Genomic DNA, 16,837 nt, shown 5'->3' on the forward strand with positions numbered 1-16,837 from the left:
CTTTGCATATTGTTAAAGTTTAATTCACAGAGGCATCCATTGCAGGCATAAAATCATTAATTTTATGTCACTAGTATGTTTTTTTTTTCTGTCACAATTAGACAGACCACTTAGTATTGAAAATACTATACTAAAGATTGCATCTTTGTACGACTTGTTTCTACTTAATAATGAATTTTTATATTCTTCAAATCGTCAACTGAATGAACTTTGAATGCCGATGAAGTTTTTATGACTTTAAATCAATTTCAAATTCAGACAGATCACAAAATCAAGAGATTTTATTCTCCAAAAACCAAAAATACAACATTGTTTGTTGTTAACGATGAAGTTTTTACATTCTTCAAATCGTTTACCCTTTGTATTCTTGACGAAGTTTTTATACTCTTCAAGTCAGAATATTCATTCAAACACAGTGTTTAATAAATTGGTGAAGTTTTTATATTCTTCAAACCAAATGCACAGTCTGATTTATTTGGTGAAATTTTTATATTCTTCAAACCAAAGGAGTAGAAAATTAAAAGATATTAATTTTCAAACATCAGACACAATCGAATTCCATATAGAGTAGAAAACTACACAAATTTTAGTCTTCAAAACAGAATTAGAAAATCATAAGGATATGATTTTCTTTTAAAAAAACTTTTCTTCATTACCAAGTTTGTTGGACTGACTTTAAATTTAGGAATGGTAAATTCTATAGAGCTTCCACGTAGTCAGACCAAATAATGTTTTCTTTTATGGAACAAATTTAATATTCAATGAAGTTTTTTATATTCTTCAAATCGAATATTAAACTTTTCTTTTCTTCTTCTTTTCTGGAAAAAAAATGTCTTGCTATCTACATTCTTGGATTAAGATCTTTGAAAGATGCATCCAATATTGAATGTAATACACACAAAAGTATTTTTCTACCCAGTTTTATCACAATAGATAATAAACCTTTGAAAATAGTTTGTGAAAACTATTAAGACAATAACACATTATTTAACTTAATCATCTTTAATTTGACCAAGGTTATGGTAAGAAAAAAATACTACTTTGTAGTATCAAGTATAAGATTTCTTAATAATGTACTTACTTAGACATAACAGAATCATATAGATACCATGGCAATGACTTCTAAGATCTGTTGTGCCCCAATTCAAAAATCTCAGATACAGAAAAAAAATATTAAATTCCTTAAGCTTGTTACTCCTCCTGCATTAACGTTAGCAAATCAGAAATAATAAAGATGAAAATAAAAAATAGTAATCGAGTCCACAGAATTTACTATGTGTCCTTAAGGAATTTAACCCCTCGCTGTACCCGAGGTTATGGATTATTTCCTCCTAAGATAAAATGGATAAACTATTAAAGAAGTAGCGGTACCTCAAACTTCAATAATTTCAGCGAACTCAAAAGCCAGTAACAAAATCACATAAAGACTCAACTTTGTTTGAAAGAAAATATATATGCAAAAGAAGGAGAAATTTGATGTTTTAAAAATGAGAGGAAAATCCTCTATTTATAGACAACAAAGGGTAGTTTGAACATGTGTTTATTGTGGCTTATCGGAACAGACACAACCTTTTAAAAGACATAACCTTTCAGAAAAGTCGCAACTCTTTTTAAAAAGTCACAACTTTTTGAAAAAAATTACAATCTTTCAGTTCTCATTCACACCTTTAAAACCCAACAATCTTTACCTTCATTAGCATTTAACTTGTATACGTGTCATGACTATATTTACTCTATACACCTTGTTATTCAATCTCACCAACCAAACGACCCAGGAACTAGTTCAGATTGAAAGTTGGATATTTCTTTTTAGCCAAAATTTCTAAAGCGTGAAAAATAAATAAATTTGACCACCTTATTATTTTTTTAATGTTAATTTAATGGCATATCATGCTACTCGACCTAATTACATTGCTTGAAGATGCAAAAAAATTACAGCCCATAGAGAAAGACAAACCCAACATAAAGACTTGGTGTTCAGAAGTGATAGTTGCTTGACGGTGAGAACCGTAGTGTAATTCTTTAAACTCGTGTCCTTTTTTTTATTTTATTTACTTTTTTTAAAGATACCAACTGAATTGCAGTGAAGTAATACATATTTCTTTATTTTTAATTAGAAATCTCGAATTCGAGTCTTGAAGAATAAAGTTATTTTTGGTAAGATGTGTTTTCTCTCGAAATATGACTTCCCGAATGCAAATTAATTCGGGTCCCCTGAAAATTGGGTGAGAAACGAAGAAAAAAAGAGTACAAAATATAACATATATCTACTTAGCTATAAAACATAAAACAACTCTAATTAAGTAGCATGCTGAAAATTCAAATAGAAGGATCCGACTGGTCAGAGGAAACAAGTCAAGTAGTCAATTTTCAACTAATTGAAATATTGACCAAATATCAATTTTAGTTATGATGTCTTTTTCTTTGATCATGCCCAACCCAATTATTGCCTAAAATGAGTAAGTGGTCGTCAGAAACATTGATAATACCAGATATAAAACAATATTAGTAGTAAGAATAATTATCAAGTGAGCGTAATTTTTTTTTTTACTATAATGAATTTTGTGTTTAAAACTACAGTATAACAACTATATTAATATTGAAATAATTTTGAACTAAGGGTGTGTGAAGTACGAAGGAAAATGTTTTCTTGAAAAATAAGTTGATTTCTAACTTATTTTCTCATGTGTAGTTGGTGAGTGAAAAATATTTTTCGATACTTGACAATCCAACCACAACCGAGACTCACCCTCGACCCCGACCCTCGATCAGAACCCGACCCTCGAGACCCGACCTCGACCCCCTACACCCGACTCCCAATCTCCAAACCCGACCCCAAACCTAACCCCCAACCGAGACACAACCCTGAACCCAACCCGAGACCCTAACCCAAGACTCGTGACCTGACCCCGACCCGAAACACGACTCCCGACACTTGACCCGAAACCAACCCACAATCGAGACCTGACCCCGACCCCAACCCGAGACCCCGATCCTTGAGACCCAATCTTAATCTGAAACCTAACTCTCGACCCTCAACCCGAACCCGACCCCCACCCGAGACCCAACTCCGACACCTGACTAGAGACTTGACTCGCGACACTTGATTTGAGAGTCGACCCCGACATCCGATCCGATCTCGGCCCCCAAAACCCAATCTCGACCCTGACCCGAGATCCGACCCTGACTTGAGAACCGACCCCGGCCCCCACCTGAAACCTAACCTCGATCCCGATCCAACCTCAACTCCGATCTTAGACCTAACCTCGACCTCCAACAAGCAACCTAGACCCTGACGCGGGTGTCGAAGTCGGAGTTGGGTCTCGGGTGGGGGTCGGGTTCGGGTTGAGGGTCGAGAGTTAGGTTTCAGATTATCAGGTCTCGGTTGTGGGTTGGTTTCGGGTCAAGTGTCGGGAATCGTGTTTCGGGTCGGGGTCAGGTCACGAGTCTTGGGTTAGGGTCTTGGGTTGGGTTCAGGGTTGTGTCTCGGTTGGGGGTTAGGTTTGGGGTCGGGTTTGGAGATTGGGAGTCGGGTGTAGGGGGTCGAGGTCGAGTCTCGAGGGTCGGGTTCTGATCGAGGGTCGGGGTCGAGGGTGAGTCTCGGTTGTGGTTGGATTGTCAAGTATCGAAAAATATTTTTCACTCACCAACTACACATGAGAAAATAAGTTAGAAATCAACTTATTTTTCAAGAAAACATTTTCCTTCGTACTTCACACACCCTTAGTTCAAAATTATTTCAATATTAATATAGTTGTTATACTGTAGTTTTAAACACAAAATTCATTATAGTAAAAAAAAAATTACGCTCACTTGATAATTATTCTTACTACTAATATTGTTTTATATCTGGTATTATCAATGTTTCTGACGACCACTTACTCATTTTAGGCAATAATTGGGTTGGGCATGATCAAAGAAAAAGACATCATAACTAAAATTGATATTTGGTCAATATTTCAATTAGTTGAAAATTGACTACTTGACTTGTTTCCTCTGACCAGTCGGATCCTTCTATTTGAATTTTCAGCATGCTACTTAATTAGAGTTGTTTTATGTTTTATAGCTAAGTAGATATATGTTATATTTTGTACTCTTTTTTTCTTCGTTTCTCACCCAATTTTCAGGGGACCCGAATTAATTTGCATTCGGGAAGTCATATTTCGAAAGAACAAGCATCTTAACAAAAAATAACTTTATTCTTCGAGATTCGAATTCGAGATTTCTAATTAAAAATAAAGAAATATGTATTACTTCACTGCAATCTTTGGTGATTTTTGAACTCAGTTGGTACCTTTGAAAAAGGTAAATAAAAGGAGAAAAGGGACATGAGTTTAAAGAATTACACTACGGTCCTCGACATCAAGTATGAAAGATGAGGTGATACTCGTAGAAATGTCATAACAAATTAAAATTATTCGTGTAACCTTGCATGTCTTGTCCCGTTTAATGATATAGAACAAAAGAACATCGATAATTCATTGATTTGTACATCCGAAGTTGAATGAATGTTTCGTCTAGTACTGATGTCGTAGATGAAAGGTAAGCGATAATTCATCAAAGATGTATGAAATATGTTGATTTTAAGAGGTTATATATACTCGTCAACTAACTTAACAAATCAAGTCAAATCTATTAATGTTTATATATGAAATACATTTTAAATTAAAAAAACACCGATCAATCCAAGCAGGGACTAAGCCACCTTCCGATCCAAGGGTCTTTCGAGTCCCCTTCGCTGGAAAATTATATTATCTATATATAATTTAAAATATATTTTTTATGTATATATAATAGATATTAAAAATGTTTAAGTATATGTAAAAAATATATTAAAAATTCTCCAAAATTCGACCTTCATTGGTCTGTAAATTAAAATCGATGTTTATTTTTTACAAAATCGACATATTAAGATTGGTATTCATTATACACTTATTATTTTTAATTAATAAAAATTGACCTTAAGAGGTCGATATATTTTAATTATTATTTTATTTAAATAATATCGACTTTATGATTTCGATATTTATTTTAATATTAATTCAAATATATATATATAATAAACACAATCGACTTTCGGAGGTCGATATATTTTTAAATGTAATACACCATCATGTAGATTGACAATTTTTTTTAAAAAGTATATCGACTTCCGAAAGTCGGTATTTTCTAAAATGTAATACACACTGGTATAGATCCACAATTATTTCCCCCCTTTTAATTTTCCCCCTTTTAACAAAAACCCTAAGTCCAGACTTCCTCTGGCAGCATTCCTCAAGAGTCTCAGTCTCTGCTCGCGTACGCTGCTCGCAACTCACGCATCGCAGTCGCAACATGTCTCTCAGTCGCAGCAGGTCGCCCTCGAAGCAGTCGCACATCGGCGTCGCAGTAGTGCCGCACGTAGCAGCAGCGAAATCTCGGAGGTACATTTGTCTACTAGAAACTGCTTTTAGAGGAGCACAAATCTCCATTCTCCTGTACAAATAGAGGGCAAATTTTATGTATCAGCTTTGTGTGAAATATGTTTCCTTCACTGTCAATGGTTTCTTGCTTATGTGCAAGTGTGAGAGGCTTTTTAATATTTTGTTATGTGCTTAGGTATCTTTTGAAAATATCTTTTGAACATGTATTTTGGCATACCATGACATACTCTGATTAGTGACAATGATGTTGAAACCGTACATCAGTTGAAACTTTTCTGAGGCATAAGGTCTCGTACCTGATTAGGGGGATAGTGTATTGTCAAGGCTTCCTTTTTGTTAGTCGGAAATATGTTTTAGTCATGTAAGAAATTCTTCTTCTGGGTTCTCTTTTCTTGCTTCAATAAAAAGCTTGCCTGTGCCATCAAAATATTGATATTAGTGTCAAAAGTATAAATACAGAGCTTCATGTTATTACTGACCTTCCCTATCTATAGACTATAGGTCAAGTACATTGGACAAGAGACAATAATTTCCATTATTTCTATTTATTTACCTGAGTAACTAGAGTTGGAAGCAGAAGTCAAATTTGATAAAACTATCTTGTCTCTAACTTGGAGGAGTACTTAAAGTAGGGAGAAGGACTCACTTGTGATGTGAGATGCTAAGCTTGAACCACAAGTGAGAGGTTGCGATTGCAACGCGAGTACCACTTTTGGGCCTTTTATGTAATAACTAGCCTAGACTATAAATAGGTGAGAAAAAGTTGATGAGATTACTTGCTTGAGGATCATTCATCTTGAGGCCTGAGAGTATCTCTATAGTATAGGTGCTTGTTTGTTGTTCTTAATAGGAGGTTTTGACTTTAATAGTCATTGTTGCCTATTAGTCTCATTCTTGTGTCATGCTTTCTATAGAATGGCTGCATCTCTCTCGTAACTTTAATCAGTCTAGTGTACTGCCTTTTAGATATGCATGAACATGAAGTGTTCTTGAATCTATATCTAAATAAATAAATTAAAGTTTAAGATCTTTCATAAGATTAATTTACTTATAATTACCTAATTAGAGATATTGTTGTATAAAATATTATGTTACACCATCGGAGCAAAAAACTTAAAACTCATAAAAATACAGGGCAAGAAGACTCACGAGGGTGTATACATCAAGTACTTGAGAGGGGGAAGACAGAGGATCCACTTAGGAATTAGCTCAAAGTTGCAATGGCCCATGAGGTTCATGAAATTAATATAGATGACATAAGCACCAACTGAAGCTATTGAAACAGTCCCAGTGAATACAGTTGTGAACACAGGTATGGCAAAGAGCGTATAATATGCTAGTAGCTCAGCAAATGGATGAATAACAGTTGCCGAAGTAATATTTTAAAAAATTAAACTAGTCGAATGAGAAGATACATTAAGACATTTATAGAATTTGCTTTTAGGGGAGTCCTTAGATAACATGCTATTGCTTATAATGAAATTCGCTAAAAGAATTCTACCATCTTAGTTGTTTACATTTCCCATTTGCACGTCCCTTAAGGAAAATCATAAATAAAAAGTGTATATCTATACCTTGTAACCCTTATCATAAATAAAAAATGTATATCTATACCTCATAACCCTTATCTCTCTCGACTATTAAGGGTAAAATGGGATAAAAATTATTAATGTCATCTTGGTTTTGTAAAATGACAAGCATTTTTAGTAACCTTGATGACAATTAAGATGAGACAAACTTTCCGAACTAATTTTCAGCCATTAAACTTAGAGAAAGCCAATCTACAAAGTACTTCATTCTCATATCCTTTATTTCATTTGACATTTTTTTCTGTCTCTGAGTGTGTTTGCCACGAAACAAAATATTTTCCTGGTTTTTTTCACTCATCTTCTGGTGTTTGAAAGTAAGCAGAAATATGTTCCAAGAACATTTATAACATATCCTAAAACTGTGATGCATCTTCTCCGGGATTGATCATTCTAACTCTTAACAACTTGATCAAAGTGATGGAAAATAATTTTGAAGACGAATTACCAGTGATGGGTTCAGTAACAATGGAGGAGTGATGATGGGAATGGTAACGAGTGTAGAGAAAATGATGATACACAGCTCTGTGAAGCCAATAATAGAGGAACTCTACAGGACCAATATGAATAAAGGCAGTTATTATGATTCCATCAGTCCTCCACTCGCCTGCTTTAGTATTGGGTATCCTATATAATATAGCAACCCAAGTAGTATGATCTGATCATCCCTACAAAACAATCCCTCATCCTTAAATTATTCATGCCATGTACAATTTAATCTTTCCGTTTTATTAGGTCCCTATTATATACAATTCAAGAACCTAACAAGTACAGGTAAATTCTGTAAGGTAAATGATAGCTTCGGCCTTGCAACTTTTGTCATAAATGATGGAAAGAGTATACCTTTAAGTTGACAAGCCATGCCCATGGCCAGTGAGTGAGAATGCCAGGTTTAGTAGCCATTTCTTTTGTTCAAGTGCTTCTAGCTTTGCCCCAACTTGTATGGCGAAAGGGCTCACTTGAATTGTAATATATTTGTCTAAGAAAATGAATAAACAGTACTTAACAATGAATACATTTTACAAAGGGAAACACTGATCTTTGATTCAATGGAAATATTTTATTAAATGAAACAAAACATAGTACTCTAAAATCTAAATATTTTACCTTTTTAGAGCTTACTCATTGGTTTCAGGATTGTCTTTGGTAACTTTTTTCTTCAACAAGTTTTCACCAACTTTAGATGATAGTTTTGTGTAATCATGTATGGTAGGTTACATTCGGATGAGGGTATGACAAATACCATTTTAAAGTGCATTGGAACACACTATAATGGTGTGTATCCGAGTTGGAGTTTGATTCCACTAAAGGCCTAGGGGCAAATGTTCAATGAATTTAAGGTAAGAATTTCTATCAATTAAATTCACATTATATGCATTTAAATTCACTATACAATTTTAGATTAAATATTTATTTTTATTTTTTTTGCAGAAATATTATGTATGGGCTCCTGAGCATGAGGAACAAGTTCAATTGACTTCAAGATTAAAGCCATAAGATATCTTTGCTCACTGCTGAGCTTGTTGCAGTAGGGGAAAGAGAGAAGAAGAGAGATGAGCAGATGGCAGCAACAAGGACGTAATGGAAGCAACAAATGAGCTAGAGAACAAGAGGTATACGGTGCTTCAAACTCAACCAACTTCTCTTTTGGAATCAGGAATTATTATTCATCCATGTCTCGGTGATACACGTCGAGGTCAAGTGGATGCGATCGAAGAGGAGAGTGAGGGTGATGAGGAGTAGTTATATCTATTGTCTAGACATTTTAGATTTTGTACTAATAGTTTGTATACTTTTTAATTTTTTTGATTAGTTTAATTGAATGAATTGAAGTATTATTTGAATTAGTGTAACGTAAATATACAAAAATATCGTGTTGGCAGCTCTTTGAGCTGCTGATTTGATTGAAAATATAAAGGTGGGCAAGAAAAAAATAGTAGCAATTTGCTGCTAATTTTGTTGCAGAAAACCAACCACTAGAAGTCGAAAATTATTAAAATAAATAAAATAATTTTTTTGAATAATACCGACTTTTAGAGGTCGGAATTTCAAAAAAAAAAATTAAAAAATTGATATTAATTAGTACCGACCTCTAGAGGTTAGAATTGTGAAAAATAAAAAATTAACAATTTATGATACCAACCTTTAGAAGTCAGAATTTCAAAAATAAAATAAAAATAGTAATAATTATTATTGACTACTAGAGGTAGGAATATTAAAAAAAATAAAAATAATGTAAATCAATAATTTTGACCTCCAAAAGTTGGAATCTCAAGAAATAAAAAAGAACAAAATAAAAATATATTGACTTCTCGAAGTCGAAATCTTAAAAAAATACTACCGAACTCTTATAGTCGGTATTAATATAATACATATTTTAAAGTATTAAAAATAAAAAATAAATACATATATAATAGAGACCTCTCGAAGTCGAAAACATAAAATAAAATAAAAATAAAAATTCATAAATTTTAGACTTAAAATTCAAATTGACCTTCGGAGGTTGGTAAATATTGACCCCCAGAGGTTGATATTGAAAAGCACCAAGCTTATTCCGACCTAAGCTTGAAAGTCGGTATTGAGTCTGTATTTCAGGGAATATCAACCTTTGGAAGTCAGTATTGTGTGGTTGGTTTTCCCTATTTTTTTTAGTAATGTGGAAGTTAAGGTGTGAGGTTCAAAATGATTTTGAAAATTGTTTTTCTTATTTTTTAAAAGGAAGTCATTTTTCTTAAATTTATATTTTTCTAAATATTTAAGCCAATCAAAATGAGAAAATTGGAAACTAAACGCATCATAAATTTAGGGTTAATTAAGAAGACTTGAGGATTGAAATGCTCGCTTGATTGTTTATGTAATGGTCTAGATTCTCAATTATCAATGTACTCCCTCTGTTTATATTTGATTATTTGGTTTTTCACTTAGACATGAATTTTAAGATAATAAAGAAGATTTTTGAATTTTATAATTTTTAAATTAAAGATATGTAACATGTACGTATTAAAATGTTTTTTAATTTCGTGTCTTAAATATATAATGTGAAATGTCGAAATTAAAGAGTTGTAAAAAAATAGATATTTTTTTTAAATGACCTAAAAAAAGATAAGACAAATAAATTGAAACAAATACAGTAATATTTTTCCAATAAGTAATGAGGTTATTTCAGAGAGAGTTTTTCCAAACCTGTTTAGATTTCTCTTTATTAAACCCCCATTACATAACCACATGGAAGAATTATATATATTGATTTCCCTAGCTGAATCCAACAAGTTGAGTTAATCAACTCCTTGAATCGCCTAATTCCTTGTCAATTGGTTTATGCCTATCTTAGTTCTACTTTTCCAAGTGAGTTCAATATGAATAAGGCATAAACGAGTGTAAACCACTACCCATTTACAATTTGATCACCATGAAATTAATCAACTAATATATCATATACTCGAGCAATATTAAGCAACATACCATACATAATCATAGCAAAAGGGTTGGGAAATATAATTGAAGCTAGTTGTTTAGCTAGACATTTGAAAATACAAATCAAGAACGACTGCATAATCGCTATTCTAAATAAAAAAGATATTGAACTCTAATGTTGGACCTTCAAACATACAGTGAATTTTAAGTGCCTTCCTGATTAGATTTTTAAACGAATGACGTAATCACATTATTATCCTGAAAAGCAGTTAACCCGCTCGCTAGGTCTCGCACACATGTAGGAGCATTTGGTAGTTAGTTTGAAAATGAGTTGTGCATGTATTAAATTATGCATGAATAACACTACATTTGGTGGTTGATTAGGACTAGGAGCTAAGTTATTTATGTCTAAAATTAATATGATATTTGGTTTGTAATTTAGAAGCCCATATAACAAATATATGTATAAGTTATAAAAGAAATTATATATGATTTTATGAAAGATAGAAGATGGAATAACTAATACATGATAATTGATACCTATATAACTCTAATTAGCTACCAAACGACCTTTTACAATTGCTACTTCAGAGTGATGGGGCATGGGAAGGGTTAGACGGTCATATGATCTACCTACAGGCTACACATCTGGCAATCATGTTCATAAGTATGGGTTTCTTAATTTCATCACTAACTCTATATTTAAAAGGGAAATTAATTGACTTTTTTGAAGGTAGACAGTAAGCATGATACATTTATATCTAAAATAAACGTCAAAGTTGGCATATTCTATTTATATTTAACAAGTACTTAGATGGATGATATTCATGTGGGAAACATCAGTCTGACTTTTGAACCCACATTCAACAAACAAATGTCAAATTTATTAGAGATAGAAGCCTATAGTTGTGTACTTACTCCACCAAAATTGAACATGCAATATTCACAATTACTATGGTAAGAAAGATAAACATGTGATCATTATTTGATGTTGTTTAGTTTAACTAATTAAATGTACCTGATAAATATTATCAAATGTTGAGAAGTATTTTTAGGTGTTGAAATGCATGATTTAAAGATAACTTTTAAATAAGGTGTAGTATGACTTGAGAAATGTGGGAAATAAAATGAAGTGAAAAAAGAAATTTTGAACAAATTAAGTTCATTTCTTCTTCATTGGTGAGGAGAGTTGAGAAGAGAGTCTCCTTTCGAATCATTGCCACTTGATTTTGAATTTGAATTTGGTCAAATAATTTAATTGATTAATGTGGTTATAGTTTCTTAAGGACACAAACAACTTGTAAACTCGAAATATAATTCTGCTTGAGTATTTTTTTTTCAATTTTTTTTTTATATACAAAAACTGACTATTAAGTTATTTTTTAAAAAACTTCCATAATTTACTTATGAGCTTGCATAGTATCCATCCTTATCTGGAATTCATTCCAAAGCGAGCGAGTTCCTTATTTCATAACTTGGCCAGCTTATCGACAAGAGCAACTACCTTTGTTTGATCCAATTTCCTCTGGATCGGCCCGGCTCAGATTTCGCAGCCGAAAAAGTGATCATGATAATAACAATGTATCCTTCGATAATCTCGTTTATAAAATTTTGCTCAATTCTATAATTTTAATCTCATACTTTTCTCTTCCATGTGCCTTTTCCCTGTCCCCATCTACTTTTCCATTATTATTTTTTAGCTAGTTATTTTGTCTAATTTTATTTATCACCTACTGCACAATAAATGTAAAGATAAAAATATTCCCTCCATATGCGTCACGGTTTGACTGTCATGTAGCCTAATTTATATTTATTGCAGACATTGTATTTTCCTGACAATCAAATTAATTAATTAGACTTAAAAAAAATTTAAAAAATTATTTGTCCAAACGAATTTGTTGTGCCACTAAATTAAACATTAGAATTAGTCGGCACGTTTTCCTTCTTCATGTAGTCCTTATTTTTCTTTTTTCTTTTTTTCTTGTCTCCTAGCTTATAAGAAATGTCAGTTATTCTATTAATTAAGAGAAAATCACACTACATAAATATTCAAGACTCTATATTACATATCATACGTATATTTTTTACTATTTATCAAACTAAGTTTTCTTATTACAATACATAATAGATCTGAAATTTTAAATGTCCCACCTTTTTTGGTTAAAAATTAGAAATATTATTTTAAAATTAATGCTTATTAGTTACCTATTCAATATTATCACTTTTTATTTTTCAAAATCATTATATCTTTTTCGAGATGAGATCCCCTCCATTAGAATTTCCTCAATTTTTTTTAATGAAGTAATAGATGATTGCCAAGTGTTCAATTTATATTTTGAAGGTTGAAATTAGTTTAAACTATTAATAATTTCACCCACGATCCAAAAGCAAATCTGCATACCAATGGATGAGCTAATTTGTTTAAACTTTTAAATAATTTTAATCTACATAAGACTAGTTCTATTATAAGAAAGGGGTTTGCAACATTTAATAATATTTTTTAAAAAGTGAGTTTATATATATATCATCTCAATCCTCACTCATGACTCTTCTCCTTATCCATCCTATTTCACGCTGTACATGGTTTTTTCCTTCCAACATACACGAGTTCATCTTAATTACCTCAAAAATTTTATGTCACGACCTAAAAACTCGAGTTATGATGACATCTACCATAACCCACCAATAGATAAGCCAACTTATATCCCGAAACGACAAGTAATAGAAATCCTGAGTGGAAATCAACAATTAACAGAAGATACAATAATAACAAAGGAAAAACAACAGAAGAATGAAAAAATAACATAAATATAAACAAACATTACATTATCCAATCCCATGACTTGGTGGACGAAAGTACAAAGCTACTATAAGAGTTCAAGCCCTAAAAGTGGACCCAAAATCCAGACTTCTCTCAAAGACAAAAGACTAGTCAACAACTATGTACATAAAGAGATAAGTCAAACTGGGATGCCATCAGGTCACCCCCGATCTCCAAAGATCTCCACGAAGGCTCGAATCACCACTATCTAATGGCGCTCGGATTTGCATCAAGAAATTAAAACAGATGCAGTATGTAGTAGGAGTACCAAAATAATAGATACCTAGTAGGTATCGTAGGCCGACAGAGCTTGGAAAGTAAAGGTAATATGAAAAGAGAGTAAGTAACAAGTGACAAGAGGTTGTAAGAATCTAAGCAATAACGAAAGTCTAACTATAGCTCAGAGTCTATAAAGGACGAGATAGTAAAGTAAAACAACTAACTATAACCTAACTGGACCCCCATAAACCTAGAAGGTACATTCATGCTCAATTGAAGTAAATAACCCAAGCAATCCCCTATAAGCCCAATGAGTATTCATAAGAGTTAAAGGTACTACTAGCTGAGATTTTTATATTCCAGAACTAAAAAGGCCCTCACCAAACTCGAACCGCGGCTAAGATACCCCGAACAACCCAGTAGAATCACCATATCAGGGATCGAACTCAACTACTAAGAGTAATGCCCAAACTTGAATCGAGGTTAATAGAGATATGCCAGGGCCTCGAAGCTCGACTAATAAGAATAGTCAGGGCCTCAAACCTTGACTAAAGAGATGGGGCAAGGCCTCTAACCGTGACTAAATAGATGCGTCAGGGCCTCAAACCATGACTAAAGAGATGTGTCAAGGCCTCAAACCGTGGCTAAAAAGTTGCGAGTGCCTCCAAATCTCACACTCTTCTTCAGACGGGCTCGAACCATACATCAAAACTATCATTAGATCTACTAGGGACCCACTCTAGCTCTAAAGCCCAAGACCCGAGCCAAATCAGTGACGAAGCCCAAAATTGCAAAGGAAACACGCCTAGGGAAAATCACAAGGGAATTTATAGATGAACGGTCATAAAAGTTGAGTTGTACCCTAACTAAGGATTCATACTATCAGACTTAAGTCTTCTATATCAGTCTATAGGGAGCTAAGCCATTCGAAGAAATATCGAAGAATTTCTAAGTCCTATCGTCTCTAGAATGCAACTCTATGGGAATCAGTAGCCTACACCTAGGTTAAGGACAAGAACAAGCTATCAATATCACTATAATCTAACATATGAATGCCAAAAACATGATACAATCAACAAACACAAGGTAAACATGCTCAAGTTACCCGAAACTACCCCGAAAAGAAGCTAAGGCATGGATTCTAATCACAAACATGGTACAACCTAGAAACCCATCCCGAAACTAGCTAATCAACATGAATTCATAATCCCAAACTCAATCTAAAGTCTAATAAGTCGTACCCTACCTCAAAGCTGACCGCACGCGCTCTAAAACCCAATATTCCAAAGCTTTCCCCTTCCATACAACCTTCGATTGTTGCCACGCTATCACATATATGATCACAACGTCAAAATATAGACATTTAGACACCAAAATCAAAGCAATTGGAGATGGGCCCAAAATTGAGTAAAAGATAAGATGGTGGGACCCGTATCGAGAATCCTACAATCAGCTCTGTCAAATAGTTCCAAATAGCTCAAGAAACTTGTTCCCTAAAAATGGGCACAATACCGAGATTATAACAGCCCAACATAACTCAGGCAAGAAAAAGACATCAAATCACCATTAAAGGACAAGGAGAGGTCTAGGGGACACAAAATTACCTCTGAAACAAACCCACAATGCTTCCCCAAAGTTCCCAATATAAAGTACCCAATTTGGTGGTCTATAGCTCTCACAATTGCGTTTACAAGGTTGCAAAATGAATTGAAAATTGAACTGGTCTTAATTAAAAGACCAGCCAACTGACCTTCACGAACGCAGGGTCCAGTCTATAAACGCGGTAATTTCGCCCCCTAAAGCATCACAAATGTGGTGCCTAGCCCGCAAATGCAATGGGTCAACTTCTTGACCTTCACAAACACGACCAAGGGCCCTCAAATGCGATGACCAACCACAACTAGTCTCCGCAAACACATCACTAGGCTGGTGAACGTGGAGGCCAAACTTACTGATCACCGTGATCTCATCCTGAGGCGTACAAACTCAAAGAAAAACATGGTGTTGCACTAGCTGGTGCAACATCAATTAATTCAATTTCTCAAAATCCCCGACGGGGTACTAAAAATTCATTCGAAATCCTGTGCATGCAAATGAAATATGCTACCCCACTAAATTCGACATTACAGACTCAATGACAATGACAAAACTTCTAAAAGAGATTGTCTCAATGAAAAGAGGGTCCCACACACAATCTATATTTTGGTCATAAGCAATAAGATTGCTCAAAATGAGTTTGGAAGCCTCAAAACTTGAACAAAAGGTCTACTAGACCAAACTCGATGTTCCAGAGCTAATAGAATTGTCAAACTTGCATTCTAAGGCTATTTACCTAAAGTTTTGACCATAGTCAACCTTTACAACTTCAAAAGCTCCAAAATATGGAAACTTGCATAAAAACCAAACGAACGACAAGGTGACCAAACCATCAGTCCCAAAAAGTCATAAATGACTTGGGGTCACCGTAGGAAAGTTCTAAATACCAAAAAGAACCAAATAAAGAGAAAATAAAATAGAGGGTCATTACAACATCCACTATTAAAAGGACTTTCGTGCTTGAAAGTATAGAGTCAAGAAGTACCAAAAGGCTGAAACAAGCAGGGAAACTGCTCTTGCATATCATGCTCGGTCTCCTAGGTAACCTCCTCAACTGGACGATGCCTCCACCGAACTTTAACAATAGGAATGACTCTCAAATGCAACTGCCTCACATCTTTGGTCAAAATGGAAACTAGATCCTCCATGAAGGTCAAAGCAACTAGATCCTCCATGAAGGTCAAAGCAACTAGATCCTCCATGAAGGTCAAATGGTCATTTAACTAAACTAAGTCATATTGGAGCACATGGGACTCGTCGAAAACATACATGCAAAGCATAGAAACATGGAAAAGCAAATGAATAGATTTAAATGTAGGAGGTAAAGACAACTCATAAGCGACATCACCAACAGTATGAAAAATCTCAAATGGCCCTATATACGTGGGATTAAGCTTGCCCCACCTCCCAAACCTCATCACACCCTTCATGGGTGATACTCAAAGAAATACCCGGTCACCAACTCCAAATCTCAAGGGTGGGCGCCTATGGTCAGCATAAATCTTATGCCTGCTCTGTGCTAAACTAAGCCTGTCGTGAATCACTCGGACTCTGTCCACAGCCTTCTGAAACAAATCGATACCACGCGGCCTAGGCTCCAAAGACTTAAACCAACCAATTGAAAGGCATCAACACCACAATATAGTGTCTTAGAGTGTGCAAAAGTTGCATTTAGAGTCTTATTAATAGGTGTGAAGTGCCTAACGAACGTTCAACTGTATCTCATATTTTAGAGCATAAGAGTTCGGTTGCAAAATAGTACCCAACTTATTTGGTCG

General features: G+C 34.0%; 1 long non-coding RNA gene across 2 annotated transcripts; it reads left to right on the forward strand.

The window, feature by feature from the left end:
• The first annotated feature begins 5,181 nt into the window (after window positions 1-5,181).
• Window positions 5,182-8,938, forward strand: LOC129904512 (uncharacterized). 2 transcript variants are annotated; one of them, XR_008770440.1, is made up of 4 exons: window positions 5,182-5,423; window positions 6,558-6,735; window positions 8,223-8,349; window positions 8,441-8,938. It is a non-coding gene; the product is annotated as an uncharacterized LOC129904512 (long non-coding RNA). The 2 variants fall into 2 exon arrangements; XR_008770439.1 differs by lacking the exon at window positions 6,558-6,735 and having other exon boundaries at window positions 5,196-5,423; window positions 8,441-8,933.
• The last annotated feature ends 7,899 nt before the right edge of the window (window positions 8,939-16,837 follow it).

The sequence above is a fragment of the Solanum dulcamara genome, chromosome 9 (assembly GCF_947179165.1).
Source record: "Solanum dulcamara chromosome 9, daSolDulc1.2, whole genome shotgun sequence".
Classification (NCBI taxonomy): domain Eukaryota; kingdom Viridiplantae; phylum Streptophyta; class Magnoliopsida; order Solanales; family Solanaceae; genus Solanum; species Solanum dulcamara.